Below are 15,836 nucleotides of genomic sequence, written 5' to 3' on the forward strand. Positions count from 1 at the left end.
TTCAATGGCAGGTGTTAGACAGATTATTACATGGCAGAATGCAGGTTCCACCTGACGGCCCTGGGTATAGCATCTATATTGACAGGATTCTGGGATGATTTTAAGTTGTCCTCAGAAATCATGTATGTGTTTTGCTATCTTCTAAGATGATGGCAGTCATCAAAGTTATTTCAACCAACAATTATTTATTGAATGCCTGCTACGCCAAGGTGTGTCCTGAAAAAGTCCAGCCATCATTAATATGAGGTCTGTCCGGAAAGTATCCAGCCATGCGCTCTGAAAAAGTGTCACATTTATTGAATACAAGATACAAGAACCATTGTACACAGGGCAATGCCGCCTGAGTCCCGTTCAAAGTAAGCACCATCGGACCTCACATGGTTCTCCCAATCACTATCAGCTGCCCTGTTGTATTTTCTTGAACCTCACCAATGGTCTGAAATCTCTTCTCTTTCAAAGGTGATTTTAGTTTTGGGAAAAGGCAGACGTCACAGGGTGCCAAATGTGGGCTGTAGTGGGGCTGAGTTCCCTGGGCAATTTGATGTTTTGCAAAAGCACTCTGCACAGGGCATGACTGCAATGAAGCTGCCAATCACCAGCTGACCATAGCTTTGGCCTTCTGAATAATCCTAACAGTTTCCACAGAGGAATGCTCAAAATCAATGCAAAATGTGATGCAGATTCATTGTTCTACTCGCTCAGTCATTTTTAATGTGATGTATATATATACGTATATATATATGAATGAAGTCTGTCCAGAGAAAGTCCAGTCATTATTAATATAATGAGAACAGTTTGTGTGACATCCATGTAACCTGGCAGCCCAGGAGAGCAGACTGGAATGCACATGCATGAACAATGACAACTTTACTGTACTAGTCAGTGGAGGTGGTGGACACCACTGAGTGAGCATGTGCTGTATAGCTGTTGCATTCAAAATGACTAAACAAATAAAGCAATGAATCTGCATCTAATTTTGTGTTAAGCTTGAACATTCCTTCATGGAAACTATTCAGATGATTCACATCTATGGGCAACTGGTGATTGGCAGCTTCATCATGACAATACGCCTGCTCATGCATCACATATCATGCAGAAATTTTTGGCAAAACCTCAAATCACCCAGGTGACTCAGTCCCCCTATAGCCCAGATTTGGCACCTTGTGACTTCTGGCTTTTCTTAAAACTAAAATCACCTTTGAAAGATAAGAGACTTCAAGCCATCAGTGACATTCAGGAAAACACAACAGGGCAGCTGATGGCAATCGCAAGACCCATGAAGATCCCAAAGTACCTACTTTCTCAAGGGGACTGAGGTGTCATTGTCCTATGTACAATGTTTCTTGTATCTTGTATCTTCTTCAATAAATGTCTCTATTTTTCAGAATACATGGCTGGATACCTTCTGGACAAGCCTCGCATACCAAGCATTTTGAAAAGCAATAGACTACAATAGAGGTCAACATATAAATTATCTCTTCCCCTTCAGAGTTTGTGATTTATTGGGAGGGATGCTAATGAAAGGAAATAACATAGTATGATAGATACGATGAGAGTGCAGAGGATATATACTTCACCTAGTTTTAGGAATGGAAGGGTCTCATCCATAATCCTTCTCTAGGTAGTGCTTTAAATTATTTACTTTGCCAGACTGTAGCTAAAGCTTAATATGGATACTCTATCCATAATTCTTTGTGTGTTTGTTAGCTTTTGCTGTGTAACATACCACCTTAAGATTAGGGACTTGAAATAAGCACTATTTATTTGCTCACAAGCCTAAAGGTCAACTAGGTGGTTCTTCTGGTCTTGGGTATCTTGGCTCAACTCTCCTGCCAACATTCAGCCTCTCCGGGGCCAGACATTCTCCCGTGACCTCGTTTACATGGATAGACCCTCAGATAGGCTTGCTGGAGTATCTAAAATGATTAGTCTCCCATCTTCTAATGGGCTAGCTTGGACTTGCTCATACTATGGCTTAAGGATTCAGAACAGCAAGAGAGGGCAAGGCCAAATCTATAGGAGCCATTTAAGTCATGCTTGTATAGAATTTTCCAATGCCTTATTGGACAAAGCAAGCCATCTGGCCAAGCCCAGATTCAAAAGGTAGGGAAACAGAATCCTTCAATTGATGGATGGACCTGGGAATGTGCTCTATCACACTTTTCTAAAAAAGGGGGATAATTTTGCCATCAGGATACAGTTTTCTCAATAAAACTTTTTAACTCCCCACTGATTTAGGATGAATTTTAAACTATAAAATTGACTTAGAATGTTCTTCCCCAGTCAGATCTCTACCACTCCCTAGAATTTAAACTTTAGCTGGAGTTATGTAAACTGTCCTTTAAATGCTTGCTGTAAATGAGATTTGCTCATCCTTCAAAGCTTAGCGCAAGATCTACTTTATATTCAGGTTTTTCTTATTATTCTGAATAAGAATAACTTTATGGCTCTAATCCAAAGTGCTTATATCCAAATTGTTTTAAAGGGAGTTATCTGTTATTGATTTTCCTAAACTCAGACATATATTGTTACTCTTAATTTAAATTCACTAGAATTTTATTTAAGCACTTATTAAATATTTATTTTCCTCTGTCAATAGAAAACAAACCCCTTGGGAACCAAAGCTATTTCTTTAATGCTTTGTCTCTCACTAGGTTGTCCGTAAGTGCATGTCAAATTGGAGTATTCTTCCATTTCAAAAATTATATAGTACATGTAATTTTATTTACAAACATATAAACAGTAAGATACTCATTAACTTTTTATTTACTTCAGAATAATTTACCATTTCCTCTAATATTTTTATTTCAACTAAGGAATCCCAGACAACCAGTTTAATAGATTAGGTATCTTAAAAAAAACAAGCAATGAAAATTGACAAACATGGGAATTGGCCAGATGGTGACAGATAAGGAATCAGTAACCACTGAAACATTTTCAATAAACACTCTTTGTGTATGCGTTGTTTTTTGTAAAACCTTTGCTTCACTCATTTATGACATCTGCTGAGAATCTGGGACAGAGCAGATGCTATATATTCACCAAAGCAGATGCAGAGCATCTGAAGCAAAACAAAAGGTCAAGCAATCACCCTCTGCAAAGGAGTATGAACTTTCCCCCATGTGGGTATCAATTTTTCTAACTTTTTTGTTGCAAACTTGCATAAAAATATTAATAGGATGCCAGGAAGTCTGGTTGAAAGGCATAAATTAGCCAATTAGCTCCATGCTTTGTATACCAAATACCAAGCATATGGATGTTTAGAAACATTTGATTCCTTGGAAAACTGCTTTGCTTTACATTAGCACACTGGGCATTGAGTAGGTACAGCATTTATATCTGCTTTAGTTTATTTTGATAAAGATATGTTTTTTCTTTCCATTTGACTAAAGAAGCCTGAACCACAAAGCAAGTGACCTACAGACTTAGTCTGGGCTCTTCAACATAATTAGCTATCTGACCTCTCCAAGCCTTTATTGACTAATCTATAGAGTAGAGACATTAATACCCACCTTTGCTACTTAATAGAGTAATGAGGATAAAAATCAAACAACATACATGAAACTAACTTATAACTGGGAAAACAGAAGGGGGTAATTGCATTGTTACAGCATAATATCTAAGTGTTGCTCTCTCCCCAACCCCCCAATTCCTCATTTATTATCTAGACCAGAACCCTCCACAGATTAGCTATGTAACCTTTAGTGAGTCAGTCACCTCTCTGGTTCACATTTTTCTCATCATATAATGAGGAAGCTTTACTAGATGATATTAAGGGCGTTTCCATGCTTTAGCTTGTGAAAAGACAATATGTGTTTTAAAAATCTACTATGAAGTGTTGTTTGAAAAAATACATTAGGAATAATGTGAACTTCCTCTCCTTTAAATGATGGTCATTTGCAATATTAGATTTACAGATTAATTGTATTATTTACTTAATTATTGATTATTTGTATCAATTCATTTAGAGATTATGTTTAAATATAATCCTTTATGTTAAAATATAAAAATAAAACAGTCCTTTATTTTCTAGCTCCTGGATATATATGTATATATATTCTTTAAATTGTCCCAAATTATTTGATAACTTTGCCTATTGAGAGGCTGTGTCTACATCCACCCCCCTTGAAGATGGATGACTCCCTAATACAAAATAACATTGAATGGAAACTGGAATTCAAAAAGAAAGAAAATGAATGACTCCTCCACCCCATAGAATATGGAAGTGGCGCCACACAACCTCAAAGGCTGGGTCACCAAAGGCCACACTACTCCTGCTTAGAGCTTTGGGAACGCTCAGTCTTCGGATCCCTTTTGGGACCCTCCCCAGGAATCAGCGACTGTGCTGCAGAAAGACCAAACCACGGGGAAGAGGGCATGACCACGTGCTTCAGCCAACAGCCTCAGCGGGGTCCAGGCATTCCCAACACAGGTGCCAGCCAGGAGAGCAAAGAAGTCTCCAGATGATTCGAAGATGAAGCCCCAAACGCGGCAGAACAGCAACAAGTCATCTCTGCCATCCCCTGACCAAAACCCTAACCCATAAACCATGAGCATAACGAAATGCTTGTTTTATGGAGCGCTTTGTTACCTAGCCATAACTAACCAGACCCGCCCACCTTTCTGGCACACTCTCTCATTTGTCTTGTTCTACATGCCCTGGCTTCCTTTGGTCCCATGTCTATGGAAGGGGCTTCCTGCCTAAGGGGCTTTGTACTTGCTTTGCCCTCTGCTCAGCACCCTTTTTTCCCCTGCATACATTCCTTCCCTCTATCTCTTATTTTCTTTGACGGTTCAGCCACACGGCCATTCCTAAGAGATTTCCTCCTGATCATCTTGCCTGAAGCAACCTCCCAACATACCATCACCAATGCTTTCCTCATCTAAAGATGATCTTCTATAGCTGCCTGTGTGTTTATTATTCATCTCACTCCTTTAATATCTACCATAAGAACAGGAACTTTTTGCCATCTTGTTTACAGGTATATACACAACACCTAATACATGCTTAGTAGCTAATGAACATAATGTGCATAAGGAATATCTGTGATAAAGGCTTAATATATATATATTTCTACACCCAATACTGAAAACTAATTTCAAAAGAATGAGACTTGTAATTCTGACGTTCTATTATGCAGCCCAGGTTATTCCAAAGCAAGTGGACTGTGGACATTGGTTTAATGCTAATACTTTTCTTATACATATGACCATTTCTTCATAAAACACAGTATATGGCAACATATTGTAATAAAAAAAATACTATATGATAAATTCTTATGCAAAATAGTGAGAGTTATTATTTATGATATGTCACCATAGAAAAATATAACTAACAAATTTTCACTGTGCCTCTACTCAGTTCTCTACTGACTTGCCCATACTTTTCCATTTATTTTACTGCACAGTTATAATTGATGGTATGAACAATAAACTGAGAATCCGCCCTTTATCTCTCTCTACTGAAACCCAGTTTTTCCTTATAAATACTTCTCAAACAGAGCACAATCTGCCTAGTTTTATTGCTATCCCTCTATATTTGGTCCACATATATATTTTTGAGCAGATTAGTAGAGTTCTCACATATCCCCTCTCCAACAAACAGTTTCTTCTATTATTAGCATCTTGTGTTAGTGTAGTACATGTATTAGAACTAGTTAACATTAACATATCATTATTAACTAAAGTTTATAGTTTACATTAAGGCTTATTCTTTGTGTTGTACATTCTGTGGGTTTTGACAAATGTAGAATGCCATAAATCCACCATTATCATAAAGAATAGTTTTACTGCCTTAAAAATATTTTGTTTATCATAACTTTGTTGTGTGTACATTTTTTAATAAAACGAAAAATACTGTTTTAAAAATCTTTTGTGCTCTACCTATTCATCCATCCCTCTGTCCTAACAAGTCAGGAATTGATTGTGAATTCCTTCAAATGTTTTAAATTATTATTTTTAATCTAAAAATGCAAACAGGAAAAGTATATTTAAATAAGTTAGGGTATTATTATTTTGAAAGTCAGGATGATAAGACTGCACAGCAAAGCCTACTAAAGGCACTAAACCCCTAAAATGTGATTTTTGTTACTTTTTTTCTGTGTGGACTTTTTTGCTTTCATTTTGACAGACATTCATTTTGATTGGTTGAAGGAATAAACATCAGTGTTTTGTTCTGGAAGGAAGTTCTTCATGGTGTTTCTGTACCAAAAAAAATGAATTACCTATTTAAAATTTGGTGCTTATAAGAAAGAGTTTTTCGAAAAGAGCATTGCTTCCATTAAAATTACAAAAAAAGAGAGAAAATCCTAAATCCTGATAACTAATGCTCTTTTTTGCTGTATTTATAATTTTGTTTTTTCCAGAATGTCATGCAGTTGGAATTATATAGTATATAGTGTCTTCATATACTTGTTTCTTTCACTTGGCACTATACATTTAGTATTCCTGCGGGGTGGGGGGCGGGGGGGGGGGGGTGTGTGTGTGTTTGTGTGTGTGTGTGTCCGTCTGTCTTAATAGCTCATTTCTTTTCATTTCTGAATAATGTTTCATTGTGTGGATGTACTACAGTTTGTTATCCATTCACCTATTGAGGGGCAGTTCGGTTGCTTCTAGTTTTTAGAGACTATGGCTAAAGGTGCTATAAACATTTGTGTGCAGATTTTTGTGTAGCACATTTTCTTGTAATAAGATATCGTGATAGTTTTTAACTAGTCCCCCTGTGTCCAGTGCCTAAACCAGCACAGCTGTTTTGCACTTGCTTTGCCCTCTGCCCAGCACCTTCATCCGTTCACTCCACCACCAAGGTGATCTTTCTGAATGTAACCGTCCCCATTCTGCTGAAAGCCTTCAGCGTCTACCTAGTGAGGTTTAAATCCATAGCATGATATAAATGGATGTTTATCATTCAATCTCCAGAGATCTCTCCTAATTTACACCTTACCGCTCTGCCGCATGGATCCTCTGCCCTCCAGATCTAGTAAAACACCTGCCTTTTTGAGACATGCCTCCTATTCCTACAGCGTCTGCTGATCTCTGGGCCTAACAACCTCTCCCTAGCTTGTCAGTCTCTTCACTTCCTGTTCAAACCTTTTCCTCTCACGGATGCCTTTGTCATTCCCCAAACGCCCTCCTGTCTCTTCTACAGCCCCACAGCACCTGGGGCACATGCCTAGGATCGCATCCTCTCCAGGACATGGCAGTGATTTCTTAGTCCCTCTCCCACTCACTGGATTATGGAGACACATCGCAGGTTTTATGGAGGTCTACTTAGGTCAGAAAGTGAATCATGAGGTTTTGGGAGGGGGGCTGGATGCATCAGCACACCAGGCTTGAGTTCTGGCTTTGCCACTTGTGAGGTTGTTATGTGAGTTCTTAGACACCAACTGATGCTCCAGAAATAATTTTTCTATTTGAAACTTTACTGTATGCTTCACAGTTACTGTAAATATTAAAGGGTATCTGCAGATTTTGTCAACTGCAAAGTGTTAAACTTGTAAAATATTTCCAATGAATTCTAAAGTATAAAAGTTTGAAGTTATTATAAATAGTGTAAACCACTCAAAAAGACAAAAGAAAAGAAACAATGGATAAATTATAATCATGAACTCTCTATAGCTAGAACAGATCTTGGAGGTAACTTTATCTAACCTTTTAATTTTACAGATGAGGAAACTGATCATAATTGGTTTAATGAGCTGCCTAAAGTCACACAGCAATGACATAGTTGAATTAGAAGAGAAATTCAACACGGTCTATAGGTTACAGCTGAGGAAGATTTGTTATACTAAAACAGGATAACTCTTGAAAACAATGACAGCTTTAAAAAGCTTTAAATTCTCCAGCCTCTTTTCAACTTTAAAAGAAATTAAACTTTTAAAGAAGATTCAATTTCATTAAGACATTTTATTTGATGTTTTTATTAACCTGACTGTGGACAAGCTTGGACTTCTATTGAAGTCCTTCCTGATAAAGTAGATAGATTACTACTTAAGGAAGTTGCCATATATGGCAAAAATATGCATATTATACACTTACCTATCTGCTATGAACTGATTCTACTCAAAAATCATAGAAGTGTCCAAACTTTTAAATTAAAAAGCCCCGCCTCCACTCTCATCTGTCTCTACTTATCTGGTTTTATCCTTTTAAACTAAGACTCTGATCCATATCGCAAAATAGACACCCCATGGGAGAAAAATACTTTCAGGTACAGAGGAGTCAAAATAGAAGGTAGAGCAAAAAGTAGACAAAGGAAATGAAGTCTTGAAGAATGACTATTAATGTTGAAGTGGGAGAAACAACTGCTATTTAAAACCATGGCTACTTCTAACATCTAGAAAAATAATATACATTTTTCTGTAGGGTAGATAGCACAATATTCAGGGAACTGGACTGATGATTTATGGTAGGTTAAGTCTCACAAGCGATTTAGGAGGATTGAGAACAGTTGCTGGGAAGAGAGAAAAATAAAAGGAGAGGAAAATTCAGCAACACGCAGGAGGCCATGACATTGTATAGCCAGGGTGGGTTCAGGGTGAGGTTCCTGCTGACAGAGGGAGGGAAAGATCCACAAGAGGAGAGACTTGAGAGAGAGGACAAGAATTTAGCAGAAGCAACAAACCAAACATCAAGATATAAGTTATTGAGATGAGAAGCCCTCCATTGACCCAGGAATTATTCAGAAAGATGTCAAGGTTCTACCATAGGTGATAGTCAGATTCAAACCACTTCTATTTAATCTTAAAAGACAAGATAACTCTAGTACTCGGAGGCTAACAAGACCTCTCACCTACAGGTTGCACCTGCTTTACACTATATTTCATAACCACAGTTCAAATGATTACTCTTCCAGTCAATAATAAGGGACATACTTGAGAACACAGGTGGGTATTCATTTCTCTGAACCCTGCCAACTGTGCATGACTCAAGACTTTTCTTTTACCCTGAAAAGGTAAGACACTAGGACTGTGGCAAGAATACAACTGGATAAGAAGCTGAAGAGCTCAGGGGGAAATGTACCCCTTCACTAAGCAAGTCACATAGCTTCTCCAGCATTCACTGCATTCATCTTTCAACGGAGCAAACAGGACCAGATCAATGGTTTCAAACCTCTTTAAAGTTACATGTGTTGTATTATGTACTTAATAGATGTTATGTTTTATAAAAATAATAAACAGGCAAAATGTAGGGGGTAAAATTGTCATATTCACAGGGTTTTTTTGACAACAAAAATAGTGATGATAGTTAATATTTGAGGTGGGAGGAAGAAAATTAAAATAAAATATAAAATTTGACAGTTTTGGGAAAAGTGAGAAATTAATTCTGTATTTTCAATATCTAAATTCTAGTTTTGTTTTAAAAATGCAATTTTGTTTCACGACTTATATTTGTCTTTTATCCATTTTGAATTTATTCTTATGTATGGTGTAAGTTGGTGGTCTGGTTTTACTGTTTTTGCATGTACCTGTCCAATTTTCCCAACACCATTTATTGAGGAGACTATCTTTACTTGACTGTCTGCTCTTGTCTCCTTTGTCAAATATTAATGAACCATAAAGATGTGGGTTGATTTCTGGGCTCTGTTATGTTCCATTGATCTATACGCCTGTTTTTGTGCCAGCACCAGGCTGTTTTGACTACAACAGCTTTGTAATACAGTTTAACATCCACTAATGTGCTCTCTCCTGTGGCAATGACACGTCTCCCTTCTCCTGCCCCAGTGTCATCAATGCACCCTTTATATGGACTGCGAATTGCTTTCTTGATTTTTCTGTCTATTCAAAGATTTCATTTATACTGGCTTCTTTGTTTCAGCTTCTAAATATATTCAACACTCTCTTCCTGTAAGTGTCTCTAGACCACGGGTCCCCACTAACTCTGTACTGTCTCTCCTCTCTCTCATGGAGAGGATCTAGAGCCAGGCTACCTGAATTCACATCCCAGATCTGCCACTGGCTAGTTAATCACAACTAATGTAACCTTGAACAACTCATTTAACCTAATAGTACTTTCCTCTTCTGTAAATATCTACCTCATAGGTTACACTAAATACTAATATATATGAAGCATCGTAAATACCTGGAAAGCAGAATACTTAATAAATATTGGACCTAACAGTACATACTATTATTAGTTAAATCAAATTTCATAAGAATGTTAGCAAGTTCTATTTACTTTCTCATTTTTCTCAAACTACTCAGCATTCAGCAATCTGGCAGCTGTGCCAAATGCCTGGTGTTCTTGCTGAGGCATGTGCTCAATCCAACAGGTACTTCTGTCTTTAACTTTCCTGACGTTAGGCAGCATTTGACATTGCTGATCATCTCCTACTACATATGGCATTATATTCTTTTCATTTCTGTGAAGTCACACTCTACCCTCCGGGTATTCCTTCTTACTATATTTTGTATATTTCTTTTATTCTTTCATTTTTCATGTTTTTAAGTGCCTTAAGTGCCAGGTTCTCCAGAATGCTCTTCTACATCCTATTTTCACTGCATATTCTCCCTGATCCCATTACCCTATGTCTTCAATACACTAGCTGATTATTTATGAATCTCTGTCTTCAGCTGAAACCTGTCTCCTGAACACCAGATTGATTTAACTACTAAAATCTCTGAAGGAATTATAGCTTCAACACATATATAAAATGTATCTCATCTTTTCTTGCTTCCCTAAGCTGGTCATCCTCATGTGTCCCTTATCTCAACACTAAACAACACAGCCAGTAGGGTCCTGTGATGAAGAAATCCAATAAGCAAGGGTGGGTAATTTATATAAAATACAGTTTCAAAAGTGCACCCCTGGGTTTGTACAATGTGGTTATTTACTTCATTATTGTGAGTCAGAATCCCACAATTTATCCTTGATTCAGTGGCCCATTGCATCCTGTCAAACACTGGCAACTCCAGTTCCTGGGTCTGTCATTAGTCTACCTTCCTTTCAGTCTCTAAGGCAATCCCCCTGGTTGGGACACCACCATCTTCCTCATTCTTTTCATATGAAGCCAAACTTCTTCATATAATTTTTAAAATTACCACTCTGGCTTCAACACTAGCTACTTTCCCTTAGTACTCTACAGTTCCGTCCTACAGAAAGTTTCTCAGTTGTGCTATACTTCATCTTACCTCTAGGCTTCCAGTCATGCATTCCTGTCTGTTTAGAGCAACCTATTTCTTCTCTTTACCAGGGAGACTTAGGTTAGGCCTCCTTAGGATACAGACAAGGGTTTGAGTCCAGGTAATTTATTTAAGGGATGCACTCGGAGGAAATGGTAGGGAAGCGGGTGAGACAGAAGGGAAGGGGACACAGGGTATATCAGTGAGCATGTTACCACTGTGGGCAATGTACGATTCCACTGGGAAACATTCGTATATAATGTAGGTCACATTTCAGAAGAGCCTCACGTGAAAAGCAAGGTATCTGGCTACCCGTCCTCCATCTCTTATCCCTGCTTGGCCGAGAGCATTTCTTGAGAGGTCAGTCCTCCAACCTGACCCTGGACATGTTGGAGAGGCTTGTGAAATGCCTCAGGCCTAACATGACAGGTGCTAGAAGGAGGAGGCCCTTAGCAGACACTGGGAACCTATAACGGAAGCCAGTCTGACCACTGATACTCCTTGAATATCCTTTTTCTCTGCCACTTTTCAAATACATATCTCCTTTATCTTGTCATTTATCACGTTAGTGGGAGAAATTGCAATTAAATATTGTGTTACAATAATCCATATGTCTAGTTGAACATGGTTTCCCTAATTCCTGGCCCATAGTAAATAAGTCTTATACTATTTGACTGAACTCTCTTTTATTGAAAGGGTATTTTACATTTGTTAGCAATAATGACATCCCTTTAAAGACTGTTCCAGGTGTCACAGACTTTTATTCACTTCTTTCTGCCTCATTCAGGTAAAAGATTGGTATTTGGAAATGAATTTTCACTGTTTGAGACATCAAAAGGTAATTGTTAAAACATGGTTTTCTTACATCAAGTAACCTGTGTCTAGTTTGCTCTTTATCATTAACCTTCTATCCTAAAAAGCTATTTCAAAGACTTCCTTTGAATGCTCACATTTGAGAAATGCCAGAAGACAAACATTTACGCTATAAAATAAGTGGAAATGTCATTTTTAATATGTTCCAAGTGCTTGGCACTTATACTGATTGGGTCTAATCGTATTGTCTGGGGAGATTTCCTCTCCAGAGGTAACTAATTGGAATGGCATAGTCATAACAGTGAATTCTAGGTGAAATAATCAGACATTTCCAACCTGAATGAATAGGTGTAGTGTCAAATGTTGCCGAGCTGAAACATTACGTATGTTTCCACATTTATACTTCCCCAACAGCATTTGGCTCCTTTTTTCTTCATAGCTCCCATTCCTTTGGCAGCGGAAGTCACCTTCGCTTTCCCCTGCTCCAAACATCGCAGGATTCCCACCACCCAAAGGGACCTGGCCAGTGTCTCTATCCTCAAGGACATTCATGACATCTTACTTGTTTGTTTCTCATTTTCTATACTTTGCCGGTAACATTTAAATAATGTTGTTGAGGCTCCAATTATTTTTGCAGGCCAATCACTGTATTTGGTATTTTCCACATAATACAGGGTGGGGCAAAAGTAAGTTTACAGTTGTTCGTAGGGAGAATTATACAATAATTAACAAGTAATAGCACAAGAATGAACTTGTTTCATGGACTCACAACACTAACCCCAGTTCTGTCACACTCTATTGTATTTAACCTGTAGAGCAAATGAGATCATTATCCACGTGGGAACAAATTTAGATTGAATACTGTAGGAAAAGCCCATAGGGATACAATTACGATGTGACTCCAAGTCTAACATAGGTACTATTTACTCACCCCATTTTACAGGCAAGGCACAGAAATATTGATTAATTTGCTGATGATCCTACAATCAGTAAGAGTAAAGTAAGGATTTAAACCCAGGAAGTCTGGCTCCAGAGTCCATGCACTGATCTTTTTATTAATGCCAATAAAGAGGTTTAAGTGAAGGGGCCAAATAACTTTAATGCAAATCTGAAAAAATTTCAATAAAACAATATGACAAGAAGGATCAAAGAAGGATTACCATAAGAAGCAATAGCAAAGGTCTCAAGGAAAGCACAGCTTATATATAGAAAGAGCCTTAAAGATGGATTTAATTTTCATAGGCAGAAGTGGTTTGACAATAAAGGAGTCTAGGAAAAACAGACATCATAAGCAACAGCAAAAAAAAAGTGAGAAATTGAAGAAGGTTGGGGAAAAATGAGGGCCCATCTTGGTCTACATAAATACTAAGGGAAACATGCAAATGGCAATGAACTTAGGGGTCAAGAGATCCAAGTCTCAGTTCTGCTCCTTCTGTGCTACATGACCTTGATCTAGATCCTTAATCTCTCTAGACCTCAAATAGGAATAAAAGGTCCACCTAACACTATTGTTGACTGAAGCTGACTCTGAGTGGAAAGTAGGTTGTGGCTGCATTGAGGAAAGATGTGAATATTCTACTGAGGGGATGCCGCTAAGGAGCCCTAAGAAGAAGAATGAGAACAGCATGGCCAGCCTAGAAGCAGGTATGGGAGGGACTGGAGTGTAAGGAATCAGTGTAGAGTTTATTAAAATAGGTTGAGATCTAATGAGGGCTCAAATTCTAGAGAGTTGGATTAAAGAGAGAGATTTCAGAAACACTAAAGAAGTAAACAAATTGATTTCATACTTGATTTGGATAGAGAACGGAGCAAACAAACAAACAAACAAACAAAAAAAAACCCTCAACCATTGATTCTGAAACCTGAAACCTGAGTGACCAGGGGAACAATCATGCCAGCATCAGTAAAAGAACAGCTTGATGAAGAAGAGTTCTTCTTGGGGAAGACCATGAGTTCAGTTTAAGGAGGGGCTGAGACGTCCTGGTTAAGTTATCGTACAAGCCGTTGAGTGTGTGCATTTAGTACAAAGGAAAGAGGTAGGAATGAGATACACTGTGCTAGACAGAATAATGTGCCCTGAGTGATGTCACATCCTGACCCAAGGAACCAATGAATATGTGAGATTACCTAGCAAAAGAAAATTCAACTTGGAGATGTATTTAAGACTGATAATCAACTGACTTTAAAAGAGGGATTATCCTAGAGTATCTAGGTGGGTTTGATACACAAAAGTCTCTGATGAAAAAGACAGGCAGAGAGGCTGTTGGAGTGATGTGGTGTGAAGAAGACTCAGCGGGCCATTGCAGGCCCTGAGAATGAAGAAGACCAGAAGACAAGGAACGCAGGCTTACCAGAAACTGGACTGTGCAGGCAGAGAAGGGTATGTGTCCCCTAGAGCCTTCAGAAAGGAACACAATTGTCAACAGCTTGTTCTGTTTTTGTTTTTGTTTTTGTTTTTTTGGCCTGTCCTCTCCTGCCCACTAAAAATCGTATTAATCTATTTTCCATTGATTTCCATTTTTCTTTTTTTTAATTTAATCTTTGTTGTATTTTTTTCCATTATACTTTAGTCTGCTTCTACCACCCTCCACACTGTTGTCCGTGTCCATGAGTCCTTTTTCTTTTTTGCTCAATCCCTCCACTCCCTAACCTCCCGCCATGACGAGCCGTCATCCGCTTTCCGTCTATGAGTCTCTGTTTCACTTGTTAGTTCGGTTTGTTCATTAGATTCTGCATATGAGTGAAATCATATGGTATTTGTCTTTCTCTGATCAATAGCTTGATTTTAGCTCAATGAAATCCAGATCAGACATTTAACTTACAGAACTGTAGGATAACATGTTTGTGTTTTCTACACCCCTAACTCTGTGAAGATTTTTCACAGTAGCAATACAGAACTAATACAGAGTGAATTGGGAAAATCCAGGATGAAGAAAGTAATCAGAAATGGTGTGAGTTCTAACACTCCCTGCAAGTGGCCTGTGAAACAAACATGATTGCAGCTCATCGAAAAGTGGGAGCAGCTGTGAGCCCGTAGAATAAGTGTTCAGACTTCTTGTTCTTGGACCAGAGCACTGAAACCTTAGGAGCATACCAACCACTTCATTCGCTATATAAAATCATACTATAGGGAGAAAGTCATCAAAAATTATCTTAATGCATTCCAGGATCATTCATCTTCCCCCAAGTTGTCATGCATGGACCTCAGCACCGTGAAATAAAGGATTCCATGTTGTGGAGGGGAAATTGATCAAATTCAGACATTTTAAATTAAGTAACAACTGAAAGAAGTGACATGGAAAATGCAGGCAATTTCAAGCTCCTCCTCCCCAGAAACTGGCACTCTACTTTCTGGAAACACCCAGCTTTTCTACCATTTTACAGCACTCACTATGGGCTGCATTTGTATGCTCCAGGGTAGAAAAAGAAAAAGTGGAACTGCTTGTGGCTTCATTGGTCCAGGAAACATCTCAGCAAATTCTACCTCCCTACTGACTCAGGTCCCCTGAAAGTCATTTCTCAAGTTCTTGCTGGTCACCGCCTCGATCTCCCTTACAACCGCACCTTCCATAGGGTGTTGTTAGATACCCTGCCTTAGTTGTCACCCCATCCACAGTATCTCCAACACCCAGTCCCTCCTGAGAGCATGGATGAGGCCCAATGTAAAACGAGTCTAAGGACCAATACTCATGCTGGGAAGGCGGCAGGGGAAGGAGGGGAGCCCAAGCTCCCTCAGTACAGTCCGGGGCAGTTATTAGCAAACCAAGCTCTGCCTCCTTCAAAGAGCAGAATGAGGATTCTTCCTGCTGATCTAATGGGTAAGTATTTAATTAATCAAACACCTAAAATAGCTCTACTACAACAAATATTATTTTTCAGTGACCGTGCAATGTAGGTTTAGAA

Source organism: Pteronotus mesoamericanus, unplaced genomic scaffold (assembly GCF_021234165.1).
Source record: "Pteronotus mesoamericanus isolate MK-2021 breed Mesoamerican mustached bat unplaced genomic scaffold, CSHL_Meso_final contig_84, whole genome shotgun sequence".
Classification (NCBI taxonomy): domain Eukaryota; kingdom Metazoa; phylum Chordata; class Mammalia; order Chiroptera; family Mormoopidae; genus Pteronotus; species Pteronotus mesoamericanus.